Source organism: Silene latifolia, chromosome 8 (assembly GCF_048544455.1).
Source record: "Silene latifolia isolate original U9 population chromosome 8, ASM4854445v1, whole genome shotgun sequence".
NCBI classification, from domain to species: Eukaryota; Viridiplantae; Streptophyta; class Magnoliopsida; order Caryophyllales; family Caryophyllaceae; genus Silene; species Silene latifolia.
In genome coordinates, this window is record NC_133533.1 from 38,888,278 (window position 1) to 38,911,053 (window position 22,776).

At 41.1% G+C, this 22,776-nt stretch overlaps 1 non-coding gene across 1 annotated transcript; it reads left to right on the forward strand.

Annotated features, from left to right (window-relative positions):
* Positions 1–807: 807 nt before the first annotated feature.
* LOC141597825 (small nucleolar RNA R71) lies at positions 808–914 on the forward strand. Its single transcript, XR_012523039.1, has one exon. It is a non-coding gene; the product is annotated as a small nucleolar RNA R71 (small nucleolar RNA).
* The last annotated feature ends 21,862 nt before the right edge of the window (positions 915–22,776 follow it).

Sequence of the window (22,776 nt, forward strand, 5' to 3'; positions counted from 1 at the left end):
TGAACATACCCTTGCCCGAATCCTTGGTTTGCTTGATTCACTTGATTCCCTTGGTAAAACCCTTGGTTTCCACCAAAATCTTGGTACCCTTGTTGTTGGTTGCCATAGTTTTGATTTTGATTGTTGTTTGGCCATTGGTTTTGATTCCCGGGATTAGGTCTTGGGTTGGAGAATATTCCCCTTTGTTGAGCAAAACCGGGTGGGTTGGTTGGGGCTTGTGGTTGAATGTGTTGTGGGTTTTGAACATTGGTGCTTTTGTAGCTAAAGTTGGGGTGGTTCCTCAAACCGGGGTGGTAGAAATTGGTATTTGGATTGTAGACATTTGGGTTGTTGTAAGGTGGTCTTGTGGGTCTTGAATTGTTGTTAAAACCTTGAAAACCGTTAACCTCTTGAACATTCTCGTCATAGACCCCATTGTAACTGTTGCCACACAAGTCATAAGTATGACCACTTCCTCCACAAAGTTCACAACTCGCGACTTGAACCACTTCTTCCATGGGTGCCCCATATGAGGTTGCGGCTTGATTCACTTGATTTCTTGAAAACTTCTCAAATTGTTTTGTGAGCAAGTCAAGCTTGGCATTTGTCTCGGAGTTGGAGGCATTTTCCTTAGGAAATTTCCCATTCCTTCGTAGCATGTTCCCTCTAGAACCATAGTTTGCCTCCGAATCCACCATTTTCTTGATCAATGTCGTGCCCTCTTCATCACTCAAGTGGTCAAAACCTCCCCCCGCGGAGGCATTTACCATCTCCTTAGTTCTTGGTAGTAAAGTTTGGAAGAATGTTTGAGTGATGTACCATTCCGGTATTCCATGGTGGGGGCAACTTGCTATCAAGTCTTGATAACGGTCCCAAGCTTCACCCAAAGATTCTCCATCCTCTTGTTGAAACGTATGAATCTCATTACGAAGCATCGCGGTCTTTGAGGAAGGGTAATACTTGGCCATGAATGCTTTAGCCAAAGCATCCCAAGTAGTGAAAGTATCCGGTGGGTGAATGTTCAACCATCGGTCCGCTTTGCCCGTCAATGAGAACGGAAACAACATCATTCTCAAGGTGTCTTCGGACACCCCATTCTTCTTCATCATTGAAACTTTCCTCTTAAATTTCCGGAGATGAGCATGGGCATCCTCTTCAATATGCCCCCCGAACAAGTCCTTCTCGATTAACCCGACTTGGGCGGGATGCATTTCAAAGTTGTTTGGGGCCAAGGTGCCAAAATTGATGGGGTTACATGAATCATTATGGTTAGGCCGGTTATGATCTCTAAGAGTCATTTGTGGTGGTGGGTTTGGTTCTTGATGTGGTGGTGTTTGAGGTGGGCTATTATAATTAGGGAAGTTATGAAAGGGGTTCTCTACTAAAGTCTCAATTGTGATATTTGGTTGAATCGTAGTTGTTGTATCAAAATTTTGTGGGATGTGTGAGTTTGGTTGGTCAATGTTTGCTTGTGTGGAATTATTCCTTACTCTTTCAAGAGTCCTAGTCCTCAAGGTTCTAAAAAGCCTTTCGGGGTCGGAGTTGAATAGAAGAGCTTGGTGATTCCTTCTAGGCATACACTTGACAAATCGTAAGTCTCCTAGTGTTTTTACACACTAGGGAAAGGCAAAAATCACACACACTCTACAAACAACACTCAACTACTAAAGCAAACTAACAATTGAGATAAGACTAAAGCAAAGACTCTAAATAAAACTAAGCATAACCTAACACCATCCCCGGCAACGGCGCCATTTGATAAGTAAGAGATTGTCGCGGTTTCCCTCTATCAAAACTATTTGTAAAACCCAATTAAATGTAGTATTTAGTCGGGTGTCGAACACAAAGATGGCGGGGGTTGCTACTAGGTTCAACTTAGAGTCAAGTTTAATCAATAATAAAAGAAGGGGTTTTGGTTTTAACTACTAAAGCAACTAAATAAACGATTTAATGAAGATGAATACGATGATTAAGGGACTAGGGTTTTCGGGGTCACCTAAAGGAACTAAGGGGCAACAAAGTCGATAAAATAGTCTAAGGTGAGGGTTTGTCCTAGAGGCGGTCACCAACTTTCGTTGAGCAACAACTAATTCAAAACAAACAACAAGACCACCAACAAATTTTCATTCAAAAGAGGAATTAAGCGATTAAGACAAAAAGATACAAGCTTTCACTCAAACAATTCGTCAAACACCTTGTGTGCATGCTATGAAAGACAAAATCCTACACCAAAGACTTAAAACTTATCAACTAATCATGCCAATTAATCCTATTTAGGCTCCCCCTAAACCATAGAGGGGTAACTACTCACTCATATTGGGGATAATCATGCTAATAAGAGAAGAAGAACAAATAACATAAAGAGAAGACATGATGATTATTATAACAATTATGAAAGACAAGAGAAATGTAAACAAATGATTAACAAGTGAATAAGAGAGGAAATATACCAACACAAGGAAAGATGATTGCTTGATTGAATAATAAGAAGGAAAACCCTTCAAAATTCCCAATACAATCTTCAACAAACAAGTGTAAACAATTGACAATTACTTGAACTTACTAATTCTTACTAAATATTAATAATAATTATTGAAAGATTAGAACTTGATTAAGGAAGGATTACAATAAATATGGAATGTTTTTCAGATCTAGGGTTCTGTTCACAAAGGGTTTAAGGAGGGGGTATTTATAGGCTATCATTGGATTAAGGGAGGAAAAGAGAAAAAGCCCATTTTGCGTGTTGCGTGTTCTGTGCGGCGGGCGTTTACGCGCCTCCTGTGCCGGCAACGCGTTCTTCAAAAACTGAGGAAAATAGAGGTTGCGTAATTCCCTGCCGGTGGGCCGGCTGCCGGCAGAGAATTCTTCTTCTTGAGATTTCCTTCCATTTCTTCATGCCAGGTACCCACTGCCGGTTGCCTGGGCCGGCAGCGCGTTCCTCAAACTTTTGGCCAAAAACTTCTTCAAAAATTTCCTAAGTGTTGGACTTGTGTTCCCTGCCGGTGGGCAGGTCAAACCGCTTGGGCAGAGAACATCTTCTCAGCTGGTTTCCTCCTTTTTCTCCTCATAGCAACATCCCCTACCGGTGGGCCGGTTGCCGGCCTGCCGGCAGAGGATTATCCTCAGCTCCTTCATCTCCCCTTTCTTCATGTAAAGGCATTAGAATGCCTATCTTGCCCCAATTCCTCTATACTCGACTCGGTTCCTACAAAAGGATACACAAAATAACAAGTACGGGGATCGGGCACAAAATGCAAGGAAAGGCACACGAAACCGACTCGATATGAGCCGGAATGCATAAAAGAAAGAGGGAAATAAGGTGTAAATAAATCGTATATCAGTGACATAGATACGTAATAATAATTGAGTAATACCCCGTGATAAATACGTATTCATATAACCAATATGAGTTAGAAGTTATCTATTAGATTAGAGTTCCGAACCGTGGATTAGACCTGGCGCTTGACCTTTGGGAGGCTCGTAGAGGTATTCGTAGAGAGACTTCTAGAGAGGCTTCTAGAGTGAGATTATAGCAATGACATAAGACGATATGAGATTTGATAATGGAATTGAAATAGGTAAGAGTGAGTGTTGAACCTGAAACATAGTTATTTGTGGAATTTAGTAATGAGCGTATGATATCACGTTATGAGGTTTGATAGTTGAACTTCGGGTCAAAGTTCTGTTTTAGGGGGAGTGGATGTAATAATTCGGAAGTTAAGGAAAGAGAAGTACGGAATGTGAGAAAGTAATGAGATTTGAACAAAGAACCTTGAGACGAGTGCGATGTTTATAAAAGAACGTATACAGTTGATAGACATGTGAGGTACGAAAGAGTGCATGAGAATCGGTGATGAAACTTGAGGAGACCTAAGGAAAGGAGAGAGTGAGGTGAAATTCGAGGATGGAGTTTTTTTAAGGAGGGAAGATTGTAATACCTCGTAGTTTCTAAACCGTTTACTCGACCGAGTGGACTGAGTATAACCAATACTAGACTTAGTGGAGTTGTTATAATGTCCGTCTATAGAAGGGTCGTCTTAAAACCGTCATCACGTGAGATCTAGACATGATATTGATGTGATTCCAATTGGAGGTGATAGCTTGTTCTCTTAATATTCCAACGGTAGGTCACACGCCCAAAATGACCATGAAACGAGTGAGATATGACTGTTTTACGAAAACTCGTCATTGCTGAGAACTGCGTCGCACTCGACCAAGTGAGGTTAACTCGACCGAGTGGACCGGCACCCGACCGAGTGAGTGACACTCGACCAAGTGGACTCGCCACTCGATCGAGTGACGCTGTTCAGAACACGGGATTAAACCTTTTCTTCCCTAACCCTAAAATCATTTCTATCTTCTTCTTTATCTCTCCAAACTCTCTCCCTTCTCTCTAAAACCCTCACAAACAACATATTAGGGGATTCAAGCTTGGTTTAGTGGATTGCTCACCTTCCTCCTTCCTTCTTCATGATTTGTAAGTTAAGATCTACCGTTTTGTAGTCTTATAAACCCTAAATTTTGAGGTTTTTTAATTGGGTTGGTTAATTAGCAATTATTGTTAATATATGGGTAATTAGTGGGTAATAATAAGGGGTTTTGTGTTGTATTATAGTATAGAGTGATTTATGATAGTCAATATGTGATTTATGTAGGATGAGGCGGTTTTATGAGATGGATACTTGGAGATTTCGACTAGCTTATGGATTATGCTAAGAGGTAGGTTAATCCTACTCGGTTTCAATATTGTGGTTGTTACATGTTTTGTGGTTAATGTTGTAACTAATCTCATATAATTAGAGTAATTTCATTATAATATGTTTAGTCACTAATCATGTCATAAAGAGGATAAGCATGATGGTTATTGTGCATCACAATGTAATGATGGTTAAGACGATGTGATGAGTCGGTATTTGGCATATAAAGTGTCGTCTTGCATTTGTTATAATTATCTTGTGTATTGGAGGTTGGTGACGACATGGTGGATTAATTTTTGTTATGGAGACGTAAGGTGGTTGAGAGACCGCCTTACGCTTGAGTCGCCTCTTGGAGCTTCCCACTCCAAGAGGGATGTGCTGAACGTGCACATTAATGGCTTGAGTTACGGAGGGACTCGTGTGGTTGAGACACGACGTCTGGCAGGGGATCCGGTTGGCTTCCGGACCCGGTACGTCTGGGGGTGTCCAGGTACCTGTTTCTGGTTGTTGGTATGTCTGGGCATGTCCCGGTACCATTGTGGTTGTCGTTATGTCTGGGCGTGTCCCGGTACCGTGGTGGTGGTTGTTTTATAGCATGTCAGTCATATTATAGTCTTGTTGCATATTCACACACTCGTGTCGTGTCACACTTTATATTTATTGAACTGACGTTTGTCTTTCTGTGTAAATATCACCTATTTCCGGGGTGGCCTGTGTCGATCCATATGATATTTCCGATCATATGGGGAGTAAGTTAAGTATAGGTTTGCTTGTTGACGTGATCGGGATTCGGGCCGCGCTACAGACTTTGGAGTCGAGTACATAGTCACTAGGTATAGATGACATAGTCATAGACGAGTTGTATTTCATTTATTCATTAGTTTACGTTTGTAATAACTAAACTTGTTATTTATTTATTAAAGTTCCTTGATTGTAATTCCGATTTCACTACCTCGGGAAACCGAGATGGTAACGCTCCAATTATCTTGGCCGGATAGTTAGGGTGTTACAGCCGGATTGATATGTATGGTTGTGAGAGAGTATAGGATGTGGTTATAGGAGGGGGTTGCTAGTAGTTCAGTATTAATGGCATGGTTACATTTGTCAAGAGGTGATGGTTACGTGAATGGGATAATGTGTTATGAGGGGCATACGAGTTAAGCTCGGACGAGAGGTAACCGTTATCAGGTGGTAACTTACGTGATCAGGATTGGTTAGTTAGATTTGATTATGGGTCTATGATTTGTGTAAGTGTTTATTTGAGGTTTTGACCTCACGCATGGTGGTATAATGTGATAGTTATAAAGCTGTTATCTGAATGTTCCGTAGTATATGTTGGGTACGGTAACCTAATAGGATGATATTCAAAAGTGATAATTTGGGTGATCTGGCATGGCTAGTTATACTTATATGTGTATTCATGATATATGTAAGTGTGAAGAGTCTATCGATCTGAAATACTCAAGAGGGGGGAATTGAGGATTAAAAACTTTAACCTACTTTTTCGATTGTAATTGTATAATTAATTATTTAAATTTTATTGATTAAACTTTAACTAATTAACGAATTAGAACAAGGCAAATAAACGAAAGAGAGAGAGAGAGAGACACGGATTTTTGAAGTGGTTCAGTTTCACAAATTGAAACCTACGTCCACTATTCTCGATTAATAAATTTAGTACCTTTCTACGGATTACAAATTTACTAACCAAACTCGTACAACTAACCCTAGTTGTAACTCAAGTGAGTACCGTTAAATACTCGAGTGATTAACTTACGCTAATAAGAAAGCACTTGCAAAGGGAGCTATGAAAGGAAGCTCGGATGGTGGCGAGCTCAATGATGAAACTTGATCAAATAACTTCTTACATCGTGCAGGACGTTAAACCAGCGCTTCTTGGGAGGCAACCCAAGTCTTTTTATTTGCTTTTATTTATTTTTGTTTTTAATTTTCCGCAATTTACTATTTTTCGTAGAATTAAAAATAAATTACTAGACTTGACGATATTTTGTTTTGTGATTTATAGGTGAAAAATGAAGAAAATGAGGCTTAAAAGAGAAAAATCGCGCTTTCCCATGCAAAAACCATGTTCGGGGACGTAAGTTTCAAAATTGGGACGAGATATATCAAATACGGAGGAAGCAAAAAAGTCAGCATAGGACCGGTCAATCCCGATCGGGGTTGCCAGCCCCGATCGGGGACGTGGATTCGTGTTTTCTTGGCTTTATTTTGTATACGAGTAAGAGCAAAATTTACTCTATCATTTTCCCAGCACCCGACGGTAATCTCCTTCCCCTTTCTATCATTTTTCTTCACTTTTCTTCATCTTAAATCACTACAAAACACTACTTCCTTCATCATTTTGCAAGAATCATTCATCATTTATCATCATCAAGTAAGTATTCCTCTCTTTTCTCTTTGATTTCATCCATTTTAATCAGTTCAATCAAGTTTGTCAAACCCTAACTCAAATTGGGGAAAATTGATTTTGTGCTTATTTGTACTAGAAATTGATTGTATTATGCTCTATTAATGTTTATAGGATGAATTAGTTCTCTATTTTGTTCTATTATGTCTATTTGGATGGATTTTGGTTTGCCTTAAGATGAATTTTTGTCTTAAAATTTCAGAAAAATGACACCAAGAAGACCTCCTACCCAAGGTGCTTCAAAGAGGAGAAGAGGTGATGCAGAATCCTCCCGGGTTGCGGAGGATGTTCAAATGGAAGAGGTACAGGAATGGTAAGATCCGCAATTTCCCGGAGTGATCTTTAATTGTAAAAAACAATGGGACAATTGGGTCATCTTACGCAACAAAGGTATGAAACCGACTAAGTTCATTAATCAAGCTTCTTTAAACAATATTGGTATAGAAAATAATGTTAAGGCTGTAATACCCGTCCTTTTAGGGACCCTTTGACCATCGTTGACTGACCTTGGGAATGAGAATAGCCTTAGAGTTAGGTGCCGAGGTCATCTGGAGTTGAGTTGAAAGAGTGGTACTCGATAGAGTAGAGGCTACTCGATCGAGTAGTTAGGTTACTCGATCGAGTAGGGGGTTACTCGATCGAGTATGTTGGGTACTCGATCGAGTGCCCAGTTTCCAGCGAGGGTTATATATCGCGTTTTGTTAAATCCGCATATCACTTCCGCCACTTTCCTCCTATCCTTCAGTCGCCCCTTTCCTTTCCCTTTCACCTCAAAACCTCCATGGATGCCTCTTGAAGATCCTTATGCCTTAGGAGAGCGTCTCTTGAGTCGGGTAGCGGTCTTTTGCCTTGTCTCTCCCTAATAGGTATGTCATAATCATCATCCGTGCCTTTGTCTCTATGGTTAGGGTTTGCTTGTAGTAATAGATATTTGTATGGTGGTTATAGGCCTTGCTTGGTCGCTGGATATGTTATCTGTCAGCGTGGATTGGTTGCGGTTGCTTAAAGGTAGGTTCGCCTACTCAGTTGCTGTAGATCGTCTAGTGTGTCGGTCGTTGTGATAGTATTGTGGTTGCTTGACATAGTAATTGAATTGTGTTATGGTTGTGATTGTGATCGTTGTTGATGGCTCTCGAGGCGCGTCCTCGGCTGAGTGGAGTCACTTGCGGGAGTGGCTTCACGCCCTAGTTTCGCCCTTCGTGGAACCCGCCACGGAAGGGGATGTGCACATTAATGAGCAGGGTTATCGCTCGTATGATGAGCGGGGCTTAGGTGGGAATGGCTGCGGTCCCCCACTGGCAGGACTGGTCCAGTGGACAGTCAGTGATAGTGTAATACCCCGTATTTTTATATAATATAATTAATTAAACGGATATTATTTTATGTTAATTATTATACATTTTATATCACATTTATGTCGGGAAATAGTTGAGTCGATAATTAGTTAATCTATCGCAAGTTAATAAAGACGGGTTTAGAAGGAATTCGAAAGGTGAGCTAAACAATTAAACAAAGGACCCATTTGAGCCGGCCCAATACGGTTTCAAACCAATTAACCCAAAGCCCATTAACCCTAACCCTAACCCTAATTAAACCTAAAGACTACCTACCCTAATCCCTCAACCCGCCTCCCTCTCAACCCAGCCGCCTCCCTCCTTTCCTCATCTCAAACTTCACCCTCACGCAAAACGAGAGAGAGAGAGAGAGAGCATAGGTGGTTGACGGTGCAACAAGGACGAGCAAGGAACCATTGTCGACGACCTTGGGTGGCCGTGGTGGCGACTATGGCGGCGGGGAAGGTAAGGAGTTCAACCTTCCTCTGTTTTCATATTTGATGTCGGGTTTTGGTTGTTGTTTCGTGTCCTATAGAGGTGTTTCTGTGGTGGTTGTCGGGGTATATGGGTAGAGTGGTAAGGGACGAGTGAAATGGTGGTGGTTATGGTGGTTTTAGGTGGTGCTAGTGGCGGTGAGAGGTGGCAGCGACAGGGGGTGCAGCAACGGGTTTTATACACGGGTTTCAGGCGGGTTCAGATGGGTAGCCTTGGGGTGGTGCCACCGTCGACTAGGGGGAGGTCGACAAGGTGGTGCTAGGTTGTCTGTGTTCGTGGGCTGACGGCGAGCAAGGGCGTGGTGGTTTGGCGGGGTAGGGTTGTTGGTTGCGGTGGTGGTAAAGGAAAACGGAGGTGTTTGGTGAGCCGTGGTGGTGAACTGTGCCAAATGGCGGCCACGGTTGGGCTCGCCGGCGGCGATCGACCTAGTGGGGCTGGGTTGTTGGTGGCTGGGTCGAAGTGGGGACCACGCCTGGTGGTTGTCGCGGTGGTTCAGGCGGCACGGGAAGGGTGTGGGCGAGAGTGATGGTGTGAGTGTAAGAGTCGGGTTTTTCGAGTGGTTTTTATGTTTGTTTCGGGTTTTCTTAAATCATTTAATTCGGGAAATCGTTATAATTCGTTATTTGACCGTACTCTTAATTAATTAACTTAATTCCGAGTTAAGTAAATAATTAAAGACGGGTTGTTTGAGTTGTTAAAGTTTGATTCGGGTTTCCTAATCGTATAATTCGTTAATCCTTTATTTATCATATTAGTTATTTAATTTAATCCCCCTTTAGTCGTTTATATAATTAGAAATGGATTTTTAGTCGGGTTTGTTAAAAGAGAAAAGTTTCTATATCGGGAAAGTTTCTATTTTTAGTAATTTCTATTTTGGGAACGGGAATAGTTAAGTAATTGGTTATCATTTCATTATCTTTCAGAGGGCGAATTATTGTGGATTATTACTGAGCACCCGACTATTTGACTGCAGATCCGAGGTAGGGAAATACACTTGACTTACCGGTGTTGTTAAATTGTGTTGGGTTGTTGTGTTACATGTGACCGAGCTGTGATCGATGACTTGTGCGTGGTTGTAATTTATGTTATAATTCATACACTCGGAGTGTGGTCGATCAACTGTTCGTGTTGATTATGTTATTTCATTATTTTGATAGCTGGCATGATTTCATTCATTGATATACATATCATGTTGCATTGATTATCATTGAGCATTGCATATGCATTGGAGTTGGAGGATGGTGTGGTGGTGACGATGATGAGATATGATGTGATGTTGTGATAAGGCCCAGTGCTGGTTCTGCAGACTTGCCCTGGTGTCCTCCGCGCGAAGCGGGCAGATCGACTACGGTCGATATACATAGTCTACCGGGGATCGGTATGGTGGGCGTCTTGGGTTGTGTGTGATGAGTTGAGATGGAGATGGAGGTGACGGAGTATCATGCATATCATATTTACTGTTTTCTTGTTTTCCCTACTCAACCTCGTGGTTGACCCTGTGTATTCGTGAACACCTGTGATGAACCGTTTTATGGGGAGCAGACTTGACAGGTTTAAGAGATAGGACGGGAGCTTGATGGGCGTGAGACACTGGATCGAGATTTACCTAGTAGCTAGATCATCATCTAGAAGACTTCACTTTCATTTACGTCAGCTTTTGTAATTTAATTTAAAAGGAGAATTTTGTAATAATTAAGTTAAAATATTATATAAATTGCCTTGGAGTTTAATTTGTTATTCACTACCTCGGGAAACCGAGATGGTAACACCGTCATTTATCTGAGGAGTCCTAGTTCAGGCCCTTAAATAAATGGGGGTGTTACAAAGTGGTATCGTCAGCGAACGATCCTCAGGCCTAAACCAATGAACCTAATGAACGTAGGATGTGTCTAAATAAAATGAACCCCTGGGAACAAACTGCTAGGAGCTCACAGTGCGGTTAAGAAGGCGCCCTTAATGCGTGCTCTTTTGCCCTCTCAGTTTTGAACCAGGCAACCCAAGAGAAAACGAGTGAATGGGGTAGTTAGAAGGAAAACCTTGGATATAAGCGAGTTAATGTATACCTTGAGACCTATTGCGAATTTATGATATTTATCTGGATGAATGTGAATGACGTGTTGATGGTGCTATTATGTCTGGTGATATGTGGTTATGTGATCCCAAAGCCATGCTAGTATAGTATCGTGATAGTAATGAGAGACACCATTGAATTGCTTGTTTCTAGTCGTAGCAATCGTGATTAGATGTAAGGGGTAGGTCGGGAGGCGAAGGGACTTCTATGGGATAGATGTTTATATAAATACAAAAGCGTGAGATTTAAGTTAGGATGAGTTAGTATCGATAGTATGGTTGTAAGAGCTTGGAACATGGAAAATGAATGATTTAGTGTTGAAATCCGTTTTGTGTGATTTTACTCTGTAATTGATCTTGCTGTCATTTCCTTCCTGTTAATTTTCTACGGATGAAAATTTTATGAGAAATAGCCTCGTGAGTTAGTGTTCTTTTGGCGTTGGTTTCATGCTTATAGGGTATACGGATTAAGAGTAATAAATGTTTTAGTGGGCTGTGGTCGGGAAGTTCCTGTGCAGTGATGTTTTGACCAACGTTTTTGTAAAAATCCTCATTTAATTTGTGTAAATGATTTTTGCATAATTCCAACTCCATTGACTAGAGGTTTCGCACACGTTTTCAAATTGATAAGCCACGCAAAATCTTGATGTCTCTATATTAAATGGTAAGCCTTGCAAACTGACCCATGTTTCGGACCAATTGCTGTCTCATACTTGTTTGGACCAACTGAGTTGTAAAATTCTTTAAAATTTGAATTCTTGAACTTTCGACCTCATTCTTTTTATCACGAACTATTAACTCTCTGTATGTTATGAAAAGTAATGTAACTCGAGTTTTCGTTGAACGGCTGTTTATTCGTGAATTTTGAAAGCTACAACGTGAATCATGACCTGTAAAATGTGCGTTCTATATTAAGTTTTCATACAGTTGATTGCTTAATTCATGAGCCTTAGTAATGTGGAATTATAATGTTTTATATGATGGTAGTAGCACGCATGTTCAGTACTTATATACCTTAACAAGTGATAAAATTTAAAACTTAGTTGATAACATTGTTGGCATGATAGCATGAATTAAATTGGATAGCTTAATTTGATTCTTAATCGAGGGTGAAATGTTTATACGAGTCCAGTTGTTTGCATACTTTGTATACATTTAGCATGGTGTCATGTCTCTGGGTGTGCATCTTATTTGCATAGTGGTCGGGTATATATATAAATATAAAACTATATTGTCAAATCTTGGTAAGTTGATGGCGTTAAAAGTTAATTGATCGTTCTAATATACACGCATGAATAATTATAATAATTGTGTCTAAATGTTCACACGTGTAGGGTGTCATCTGAGTTCCAATGTCTTCTACGCGAATTTGTGTGCCTCTAGTTATACTTGGTACTTTCATTGCAATAAATTATTTCATTGAACTTAAACCTATAACATGATAATAAATGTGTTGTTATTTCTTATTGAATATGTTCGTTATTACAATGTCGAAAATGCTAAAGTGATTCTTGCAATTGTATGGGTGTGATATAAAGGAAACTGTTTGATATAACACGACAATTGGCATATTTATATTCTCGAGTCGTTACTATCAATTATATTAAAATAAAGATTGTTATGATAACTACGTTGACAATTATAATAGGATAACCCTTTGATGATTCACATGATATGCATTGGTTTTAATACTAGTCGTTATAGTCGCATCTAATTGAGCCTACGAGTTGCCTAATTATTTAAGTCGTGCAAATCAGAGAAGTTGTCCAAGTTGCTAATCTTTTACCATAGCTAGTGTTCTACAAAGTATATGATGGCAAATGTATATGTTTAAACTATTTATACAATATCTCTTGTTTTACTGAGAATGAATTCTACCAAGTTGCTGGACACAATTGAATGATATGGTTGCTAAAATGTGAACCATAGGTGTGATATAGAAGTAATGTTGTCGTTGTCATAGATCATATGTAGTTACTTTTATTGAGAAACATGTTTCAGAATTGATATCGTGCAAACAATTTTTTTTATAATTTAAAGTATGAATTATGGGTATGTTGGTGATTGCTTAAATTCATCGACCTAATTCGTGACCTAAACCAATGAGTGAATAAAGGGTTGAATGGACGTGTCAATAAGATCCTGTGATTGTGATAGATAATAGTGGTAGATCTATTTCTGTGGTATGTTTACAAATGTGAGAAGTTCTTAAATTGTTTTGTTGATTTTGCTCTCGCTCGTTCATAGTCTATAATTGATCATCAAACTTGTTTAGTTGTGAAACCGTGTAAACCTTGGTTCCTTTCTTGTTGTTCTTTTAGTTTGAGGTTGTGTTTTAAGTTAAGCATGAGCTAGTAATAAATGCTACTTGTTGACAATCAGTTGATTCCTTAATAAAACCTCGTTTCGACCTTAATGTTGATGCGCAATCTCTTATCATGCATTCTTTCCTGTCACATGTGGTTGATAATGATTTTGTTGTATAGGTATATAAAAATTGAAAAGAGGTTACGAGGACGTAACCATGTTTCTAGTCGGGTAGGATTGTAAAATCTCAATGCTTAAATTGCACTTGTTGTAGATTGTAGTTGATCAAGTTGATGTTTCGTTGTGGGGTACCTATGCAAATGAGTTCTATATGCTTTGTTCCTACTTCTGTTGGTTGGTTGATGTGTAAAAGGAGAGTGTAGTTAAACTATTGATATTGAGATGGAGATTGGCCACTAGTATTGAATTGTGGGGCCTTTGTGCCGAGTTACATTTACGGTCCAGTGTGACCATGGTTATTGAGTTACTTGAGTTCGAGATCGGAATTTAGATGGAAGATGACGGTGTTCTCAGATGGTTATTTAGTTGTTATGCATTTGTGTTCTCAGGTAGTTATTAGTTGTAGTTAGTTGGGTTAAGTGAAAATGAGTTAAACTTCGGGACGAAGTTTATTTTTAGGAGGGCAGAATGTAACATTTCGTGGTTGTTATGTTTAATTGATGTGTCAAAAGTGTGTGTTAACTGTGTTAGAAATGCGTGACGTCCGTATGTACGATATAGTGTACCCTTCTGAGGTTTGAGTACGGGAGCGAACTTCGGGACGAAGTTCATTTTAAGGGGGGAAGACTGTAATACCCCGTATTTTTATATAATATAATTAATTAAACGGATATTATTTTATGTTAATTATTATACATTTTATATCACATTTATGTCGGGAAATAGTTGAGTCGATAATTAGTTAATCTATCGCAAGTTAATAAAGACGGGTTTAGAAGGAATTCGAAAGGTGAGCTAAACAATTAAACAGTGACCCATTTGAGCCGGCCCAATACAGTTTCAGCCCAATTAACCCAAAGCCCATTAACCCTAACCCTAACCCTAATTAAACCTAAAGACTACCTACCCTAATCCCTCAACCCGCCTCCCTCTCAACCCAGCCGCCTCCCTCCTTTCCTCATCTCAAACTTCACCCTCACGCAAAACGAGAGAGAGAGAGAGAGCATAGGTGGTTGACGGTGCAGCAAGGACGAGCAAGGAACCATTGTCGACGACCTTGGGTGGCCGTGGTGGCAGCTATGGCGGCAGGAAGGTAAGGAGTTCAACCTTCCCTCTGTTTTTCATATTTGATGTCGGGTTTTGGTTGTTGTTTCGTGTCCTATAGAGGTGTTTCTGGTGGTGGTTGTCGGGGTATATGGGTAGAGTGGTAAGGGACGAGTGAAATGGTGGTGGTTATGGTGGTTTTAGGTGGTGCTAGTGGCGGTGAGAGGTGGCAGCGACAGGGGGTGCGAAGAACGGGTTTTATACACGGGTTTTGGGCGGGTTCGGATGGGTAGCCTTGGGGTGGTGCCACCGTCGACTAGGGGAGGTCGACAAGGTGGTGCTAGGTTGTCCGTGTTCGTGGGCTGACGGCGAGCAAGGGCGTGGTGGTTTGGCAGGGGTAGGGTTGTTGGTTGCGGTGGTGGTAAAAGGAAAACAGGAGGTGTTTGGTGAGCCGTGGTGGTGAACCAGGCCAAATGGCGGCCACGGTTGGGCTCGCCGGCGGCAGTCGACCTAGTGGGGCTGGGTTGTTGGTGGCTGGGTCGAAGTGGGGACCACGCCTGGTGGTTGTCGCGGTGGTTCAGGCGGCACGGGAAGGGTGTGGGCGAGAGTGATGGTGTGAGTGTAAGAGTCGGGTTTTTCGAGTGGTTTTTATGTTTGTTTCGGGTTTTCTTAAATCATTTAATTCGGGAAATCGTTATAATTCGTTATTTGACCGTACTCTTAATTAATTAACTTAATTCCGAGTTAAGTAAATAATTAAAGACGGGTTGTTTGAGTTGTTAAAGTTTGATTCGGGTTTCCTAATCGTATAATTCGTTTAATCCTTTATTTATCATATTAGTTATTTAATTTAATCCCCGAGTCGTTTATATAATTAGAAATGGATTTTTAGTCGGGTTTGTTAAAAGAGAAAAGTTTCTATATCGGGAAAGTTTCTATTTTTAGTAATTTCTATTTTGGGAACGGGAATAGTTAAGTAATTGGTTATCATTTCATTATCTTTCAGAGGGCGAATTATTGTGGATTATCACTGAGCACCCGACTATTTGACTGCAGATCTGAGGTAGGGAAATACACTTGACTTACCGGTGTTGTTAAATTGTGTTGGGTTGTTGTGTTACATGTGACCGAGCTGTGATCGATGACTTGTGCGTGGTTGTAATTTATGTTATAATTCATACACTGGAGTGTGGTCGACTGAACTGTTCGTGTTGATTATGTTATTTCATTATTTTGATAGCTGGCATGATTTCATTCATTGATATACATATCATGTTGCATTGATTACTGTTGAGCATTGCATATGCATTGGAGTTGGAGGATGGTGTGGTGGTGACGATGATGAGATATGATGTGATGTTGTGATAAGGCCCAGTGGTTCTGCAGACTTGCCCGTGTCCTCCGTCGCGAGCGGGCGGATCGACTACGACTACGGTCGATATACATAGTCTACCGGGATCGGTATGGTGGGCGTGCTTGGGGTTGTGTGTGATGAGTTGAGATGGAGATGGAGGTGACGGAGTATCATGCATATCATATTTATCAATTTTCTTGTTTTCCCTACTCAACCTCGTGGTTGACCCTGTGTATTCGTGAACACCTGTGATGAACCGTTTTATGGGGAGCAGACTTGACAGGTTTAAGAGATAGGACGGGAGCTTGATGGGCGTGAGACACTGGATCAGACGACCTAGTAGCTAGATCATCATCTAGAAGACTTCACTTTCATTTACGTCAGCTTTTGTAATTTAATTTAAAAGGAGAATTTTGTAATAATTAAGTTAAAATATTATATAAATTGCCTTGGAGTTTAATTTGTTATTCACTACCTCGGGAAACCGAGATGGTAACACCGTCATTTATCTGAGGAGTCCTAGTTCAGGCCCTTAAATAAATGGGGGTGTTACAGATAGATTTGGTTGGATTGTTATGATTGTGGTTGAGTCTGATGTCGTTGTTTGTGTTGTTGTTGTAGTTGCCGTTGCCTTATCTTGTCTCAGTACTGACCTTGTGTGGTTGTTTGTTTGTTGTGTGTCTGCCGTGATCCCTTATGGTGAGCAGTCGGTCTTAGCAGGTGTTTGTGTTGATGATAGCTGGAGTCCGGGCAGGGATGAGTCTTCACGACATACGATGGTCATAGCGAGTAGTCTTGAGTTGTACCTTGTATTGTATTTTGGTTTGAATCACTTGTAATATAACTTAATGGTTCTTTTGTTGACGTTTGATAATTACTTTCCTCGGGCAACCGAGATGGTAACGCCCTTATATGCTAAGGAAGGCCTAGTTAAGGCTCCTCTGAATATCGGGGTGTTACAAAGTGGTATCAGAGCGACGATTTTGGAACCTGTAACAAATAAACATAATGAACGTAGAGAGTCTAATAAAATGAACCTGGTGTATGTAAGATGGGAGCCCCGGCTGATGCTAGATTTTGGGTGAGTAGGCGCCCTCATTTCAAAATCTTGGCCCCATGATACTTAAGCCAGCCACATGGGATGGGAATGTGGAGTCCGTGTGTCTATATGTGCTATGTATGTTAATTGTGCCGGAGCTACCTCCGGTTAAGTTTTGTTAGAATTAATAGAGGTGTGATGGTAGTGCTTGGGCCGATTATGGTAATCGTTGACGAGATTATTGAAGCTCGTCGGATGATTAGTGAACTTATAGGATAGCTAGGAGTTATGTGACGAGACTATACGTCATGGAGATGCGTGAAAGTGTGAATTTGAACGTGTAATATGAATAGCGAACATGTAGGTGTTTGTCATAAAAATTAATGATGACGGAAGTTGTAAGTGAGCTTGTAGATCCTACCGAGATGACTATGGTGATAATTATAGTATGGATGAGTAATAATTCGAATCACGGTATATGGTAATGTGTATATGCTTTATTAGCTAGTTGATATTTTCCGCTGCGAAATATTTGAATTATGCAAAATAGATTGCTTAGAATAACATGTACGACATAATTGATTAAGTGAATTGCAAAGTATATAATTATGTGAAAGGTAAATATGGGGAATTAATGTTAATTATACGTTTCAATTTGATGTGAACACGAGTTTAGTAATAGCATGTAAAGTAAGTAAGTAAATGTAATAAAATAGCACGGCTAGGTTTGTACATAACTCGGTGACAGGTAGACCGAGTTGAGTGATTTGTATAACATAACGTGAAATGTCTCTTAGTTGTTGAAGAGTTGTAGTTTGTGTGACAATGGTTATAAAACATGATTGAATGCGATAATTAGTGTCGAATTCCGAACTTAGTTGGACTCGACACGTGGTGTTGTTTTGCAGGTATTCTCGACTTACTTCGTACTTATGATCGAGTACTTAACTATACTTGACCGAGTGCGAGTGCTTACTTGACCGAGTAGACCTCACTCGATCCATTAGGAAGCCAGGATATCGGAATGTGGGAAAATTCCCGCAGTTACTCGATGATTCAGCTCCTACTCGATCGAGTAGGGTGGTACTCGATCGAGTACCCCAGGCACTCGATCGAGTAGGTTACTGTGCAACATTCCTACGGGTTTTCTTAAAACCCTTCACCTTTCTATTTCTTCTTCTTATTCCTCCGTATTTCGACACAACCACCCTACATCACTCTCAAATCCCTTCATCTCTCTCAAAGCTTCTCTTTCTTTTGGGTTAGTAGTGATTCTTGGGGTTGATTTTCTTGTTTAATTCGTTTCTTTATCTTACTAATCAATCAAGGTATGTTATCCTTCTTAATTTATGTGATATGTTACTTTGAATGTGTTAGAATGATGAGATAATCTGAAATTTTCGATTCACATGAGTAATAGTTGCCTTAGATAGTTGAAATATGATTCACATGCCCCTTCTCTATGGTTGTTGGTGATTATATGCTGTAAATTAGATTAGAAATTGCAATAGTTGAACCCGAAATTTCTAGGGTTCCCAAATTGAAATCGATTTTTGGTTGTTTTATAATGATTAGATAGTGAAATTGAGCCTTAATTATGGTTTATATCATGTTGGAGGATAGATTTTGATGATTTTACCCTTAGAAAGTTGCCTTAAAACTCCGTCTTAAAGGTGTCTTATGAGAAATTCGTGACTTAGAATGAGAAAATTGATGTTGTAATTGACAATATAAGCATGAATTGAACTTCAATATGATAATAGAAACAATGATTGATGAATACATGCCACAATTTTCACAGCTGTAAAGACCGTCTGAAAATTTTAATTGAGTTGTCTTACATAATAGTGAAGGGTGATATTGATTTGTCATAAATTATTCATTCTCTTGAACTAGTAACATTAACTAGCAATGTAATAGAACAACCCTTGGAAGCATGATAGGGTATTCAAAGTCGCTGAACATATGCGGCCATCATGATAATTACTTTTACCACTATGCCTTATGAGCAGTAATAATATGAACTTGTGTGTTGAAATCGTATAAACTGCTAAAGAACATGTATACTTATTTCCATACCCAAAGTAACAACGTGAAATATGTGCTTCACATGCTGAGAATGGTTGGAAAATTGGTGTGTGTCTGGCTGAGCAACTAAGTTTGGTGACATGATTTATGTGCTTCAAATGTGGAACTGGTTGATGAATTAGTAGACTTACTAAGTATATAGAACCCAAATTACATGAAGTATATGCTTGCATGTTTATATAAATTGTTTGAACATATGTCTAAAGCAGATGCCGAGACTAAACCTTGGAACCCGTCAGAGTAAACGGGGAAGGGTTGATCCACTTGAGAGGGGGGAGGCTAGTGGACCGGTAGTACCCGCAGTTTCTGAGTACCCTTCTGTGGTTTTTGTTGACTTTAAGCAAAGAGAGCGTTTTGTAGCTTTACAAAAACGCAAGATGAGACCTACAAAATGCATTGACACCGCTGTGTTGGAGGAGTTGGAAATAGAGACGGATGTCCGTCACATATTCGAGACCTTAGGGTTTACAGGTTTGTACCGGTTGAGGAAACACACGTACCCTTTCCTTACCCTAGAATTCATGAGTTCCTTTAACTATGACCCAGCGGGTCAAACTGTTGAGTTTAGGTTGATGAATACCAGCTTTCTGTTGACCATGGACCTGTTTGCCTCTCACCTTGGGTTGGCCAAGCCTCCCAAGGGCTCCATTACCGACATTCCAGCTGAGTGCGGCGTTTGCCGCCTAATGCCTTGTGTGACTGGGAAGCAAGCTCCCACCTCGAGCAATATGCTGATTAATGATGTTCAGCATATCACCTTGAGGGTCTTTCTCCGTTCTCTCTCGAACCTTCTCTATGACCGAAAGGATATTAGTAAGTTGAATAACCATGAGGTCTTGCTTTTGATGTCGTACCTCAATCCGGAGCGGGCCAAGAAAGTGGTCTTTAATGCTCCTTCCATAGTTTGTGCTGCTCTTGCCTTGATGGCTTCTTCTCCTTCTCGATACTTGAGCTGTGGTGCTATTGCCACTCGGTTAGCCGAAAAGCTAACCTCTTTTGAGGCATCTTCGGCATACGTGCCTCTAGTTACCCCTGTGCCTACCATGGATCGTGAGTACTATCTCGACCTGAAATGGTTGAGGACCTTGGCTGATGGTAGCTTGGCATGGAGGGTGTATGGGATGAGCTGGATGAAGATCCCAGCTCCAGAGCACCTCCCAGCCACGGAGCCCTTGGAGCCGGCAGTGGTGACTGTAGATGTGGAAGATGAGGAGGAGGAGGAGGAGGAGGAGGATGAGGACACACCCCGCCAGCTGCAGACCTATCTCATCGACGGCGACATTCTCGATGAGATGCCGGAGCCGACGAAAGGTGAGAATGCGGGAGTTCGGGTGGTGGAGAGACCCAGAGTGGTGAGGGGACCCCGACGAGTGAGGGAGAGGGCCCCGGAGGCCAGGCCACAGCCGATGGCACCACCACAGCAGCAGCAGCCGTTCCCATGCTACCCATACCTTGACACCCCGGAGACGCGATCCGATTACAGCGGCGGAGAGAGTGTCATCTACCTTGACACTCCGGAACATGCACGAGGTGGCGTACACTCGGGGATAGGGACCGAGGGACCGCATCCATCCAGTGGGTGGCGTTGGGAATTACTCGGGGTTTTCCATTCCTACGGGGTGGAACGATCGACATGGGGAGCACCTCGGTCCTTTCCTTATGGAGGCTTGACGCCTTGGTACGTGGGCCGGGAGCGGGAGCGGGGGTGATGCGGGAGTAGGTTCATCCGGAGGTGGTGGTGGTGATGATGAGGTGATGTTCGAGCGGCGGCAGCGGGGGAGTGATACTCCTTGTTTTATCTTCGTTCGTGATTGTTAGTGGTAGTTGTTGTTGGTAGCGTGGTTGGATTTTCAGTTGTTTTAGTTGAGACTTTATTTATGAACTTGTATTGTTAGGCCATAAGGCCGGATTTACTACTTTTACCTTTGACAGGATGATGGAGAGTCGGGGCATCGGCCCGGCTTTTATGTGACAATCATGTCTATATATGTTGGTCTATGACGAGTTGTGTAGGGTATTTAACTGCGGTACTCGACAGAGTAACCCACACTCTATCGAGTAGCTGCAGGAAGAAAAGAAAGGAAGCATTCTGATCTCGGGCTACTCGATCGAGTAGCCAAGACACTCGATCGAGTAGCATGGCACTCGATCGAGTACCGCTACATACTCGATCGAGTAGCACTGTTACAGGAGGTTTTTGAAAATTTAAAATGTTCAATTGTTTTATAATTACGATTTTAATGTTTAAAGTAGTTGTGAGTACGTAGTAACACCTTTGAACCGTTAATTTCATATGTTACAAGTCATGATTGAAGTTTTATAAGCGTATTTGTCACAATTAGCGAGGCGGTAATAATTTCTTGTTGCTTTTATTTTGTATGCGCCTTTTTACGATCTATTTATCGGAGTGGTAGCTTCTCGTACATTTGTGCTTACCATATTAATATATGTTATCAATCGGTGGCTAGTTATCCCGGTGACGTGTGTATGATTTTAATTTAACGAGTGTATAATTAGTGAGTAATGTCCATAATAAACAATACGGTTTTCTTTAATGATTAAGATACAAATAATAAGTAATACGCGTTGGTATTTGGGTGGTGAACTTCGGGGACGAAGTTCCTTTTTAGAGGGGAAGAGTAATGTCGCGGAATAAAAAGGTTGTTTTTGAATAATGTTTTGCATTGTTTATAACGTTGTCGGTAGTTGTTTAGAATGTTGTTGATGTTATGATCTGCTTTAGCTTAACGAGTTACCTTAGTCCTTTAAAGTGAGGGTGGTAGTATGTTTCAAAAGATGGTTATGATGGAATCACATTGCCAAATAACATGGCGGTAGTGGTCACACCACATGAAAGTTGATAGGAGATATGCTCTAAATTGACAATTTGATAGTTGTTGTGGTACGTTGGGAGATCATGAGTGACGATTCGCATTGCGCGTTGAATGTTTTATATATATATACAAAATAAAGGTCAACTGTGATTAAGCTTGCATGATAGTAATAAGAGTCTTTAGATGTATGTATAGACGGTGATGATGACGACATGGGGGGGGAAGTGATAATTCCAGAGAGTAGTGGGTTGAGCGGGAAAATGGATGAAGTCGTGTAGTTTTCGTGTCTCGAGCGGGAGATAGGTGAGGTGAACTTCGGGGACGAAGTTCTTTTTAAGGGGGGAAGATTGTAATACCCGTCCTTTTAGGGACCCTTTGACCATCGTTGACTGACCTTGGGAATGAGAATAGCCTTAGAGTTAGGTGCCGAGGTCATCTGGAGTTGAGTTGAAAGAGTGGTACTCGATAGAGTAGAGGCTACTCGATCGAGTAGTTAGGTTACTCGATCGAGTAGGGGGTTACTCGATCAAGTATGTTGGGTACTCGATCGAGTGCCCAGTTTCCAGCGAGGGTTATATATCGCGTTTTGTTAAATCCGCATATCACTTCCGCCACTTTCCTCCTATCCTTCAGTCGCCCCTTTCCTTTCCCTTTCACCTCAAAACCTCCATGGATGCCTCTTGAAGATCCTTATGCCTTAGGAGAGCGTCTCTTGAGTCGGGTAGCGGTCTTTTGCCTTGTCTCTCCCTAATAGGTATGTCATAATCATCATCCGTGCCTTTGTCTCTATGGTTAGGGTTTGCTTGTAGTAATAGATATTTGTATGGTGGTTATAGGCCTTGCTTGGTCGCTGGATATGTTATCTGTCAGCGTGGATTGGTTGCGGTTGCTTAAAGGTAGGTTCGCCTACTCAGTTGCTGTAGATCG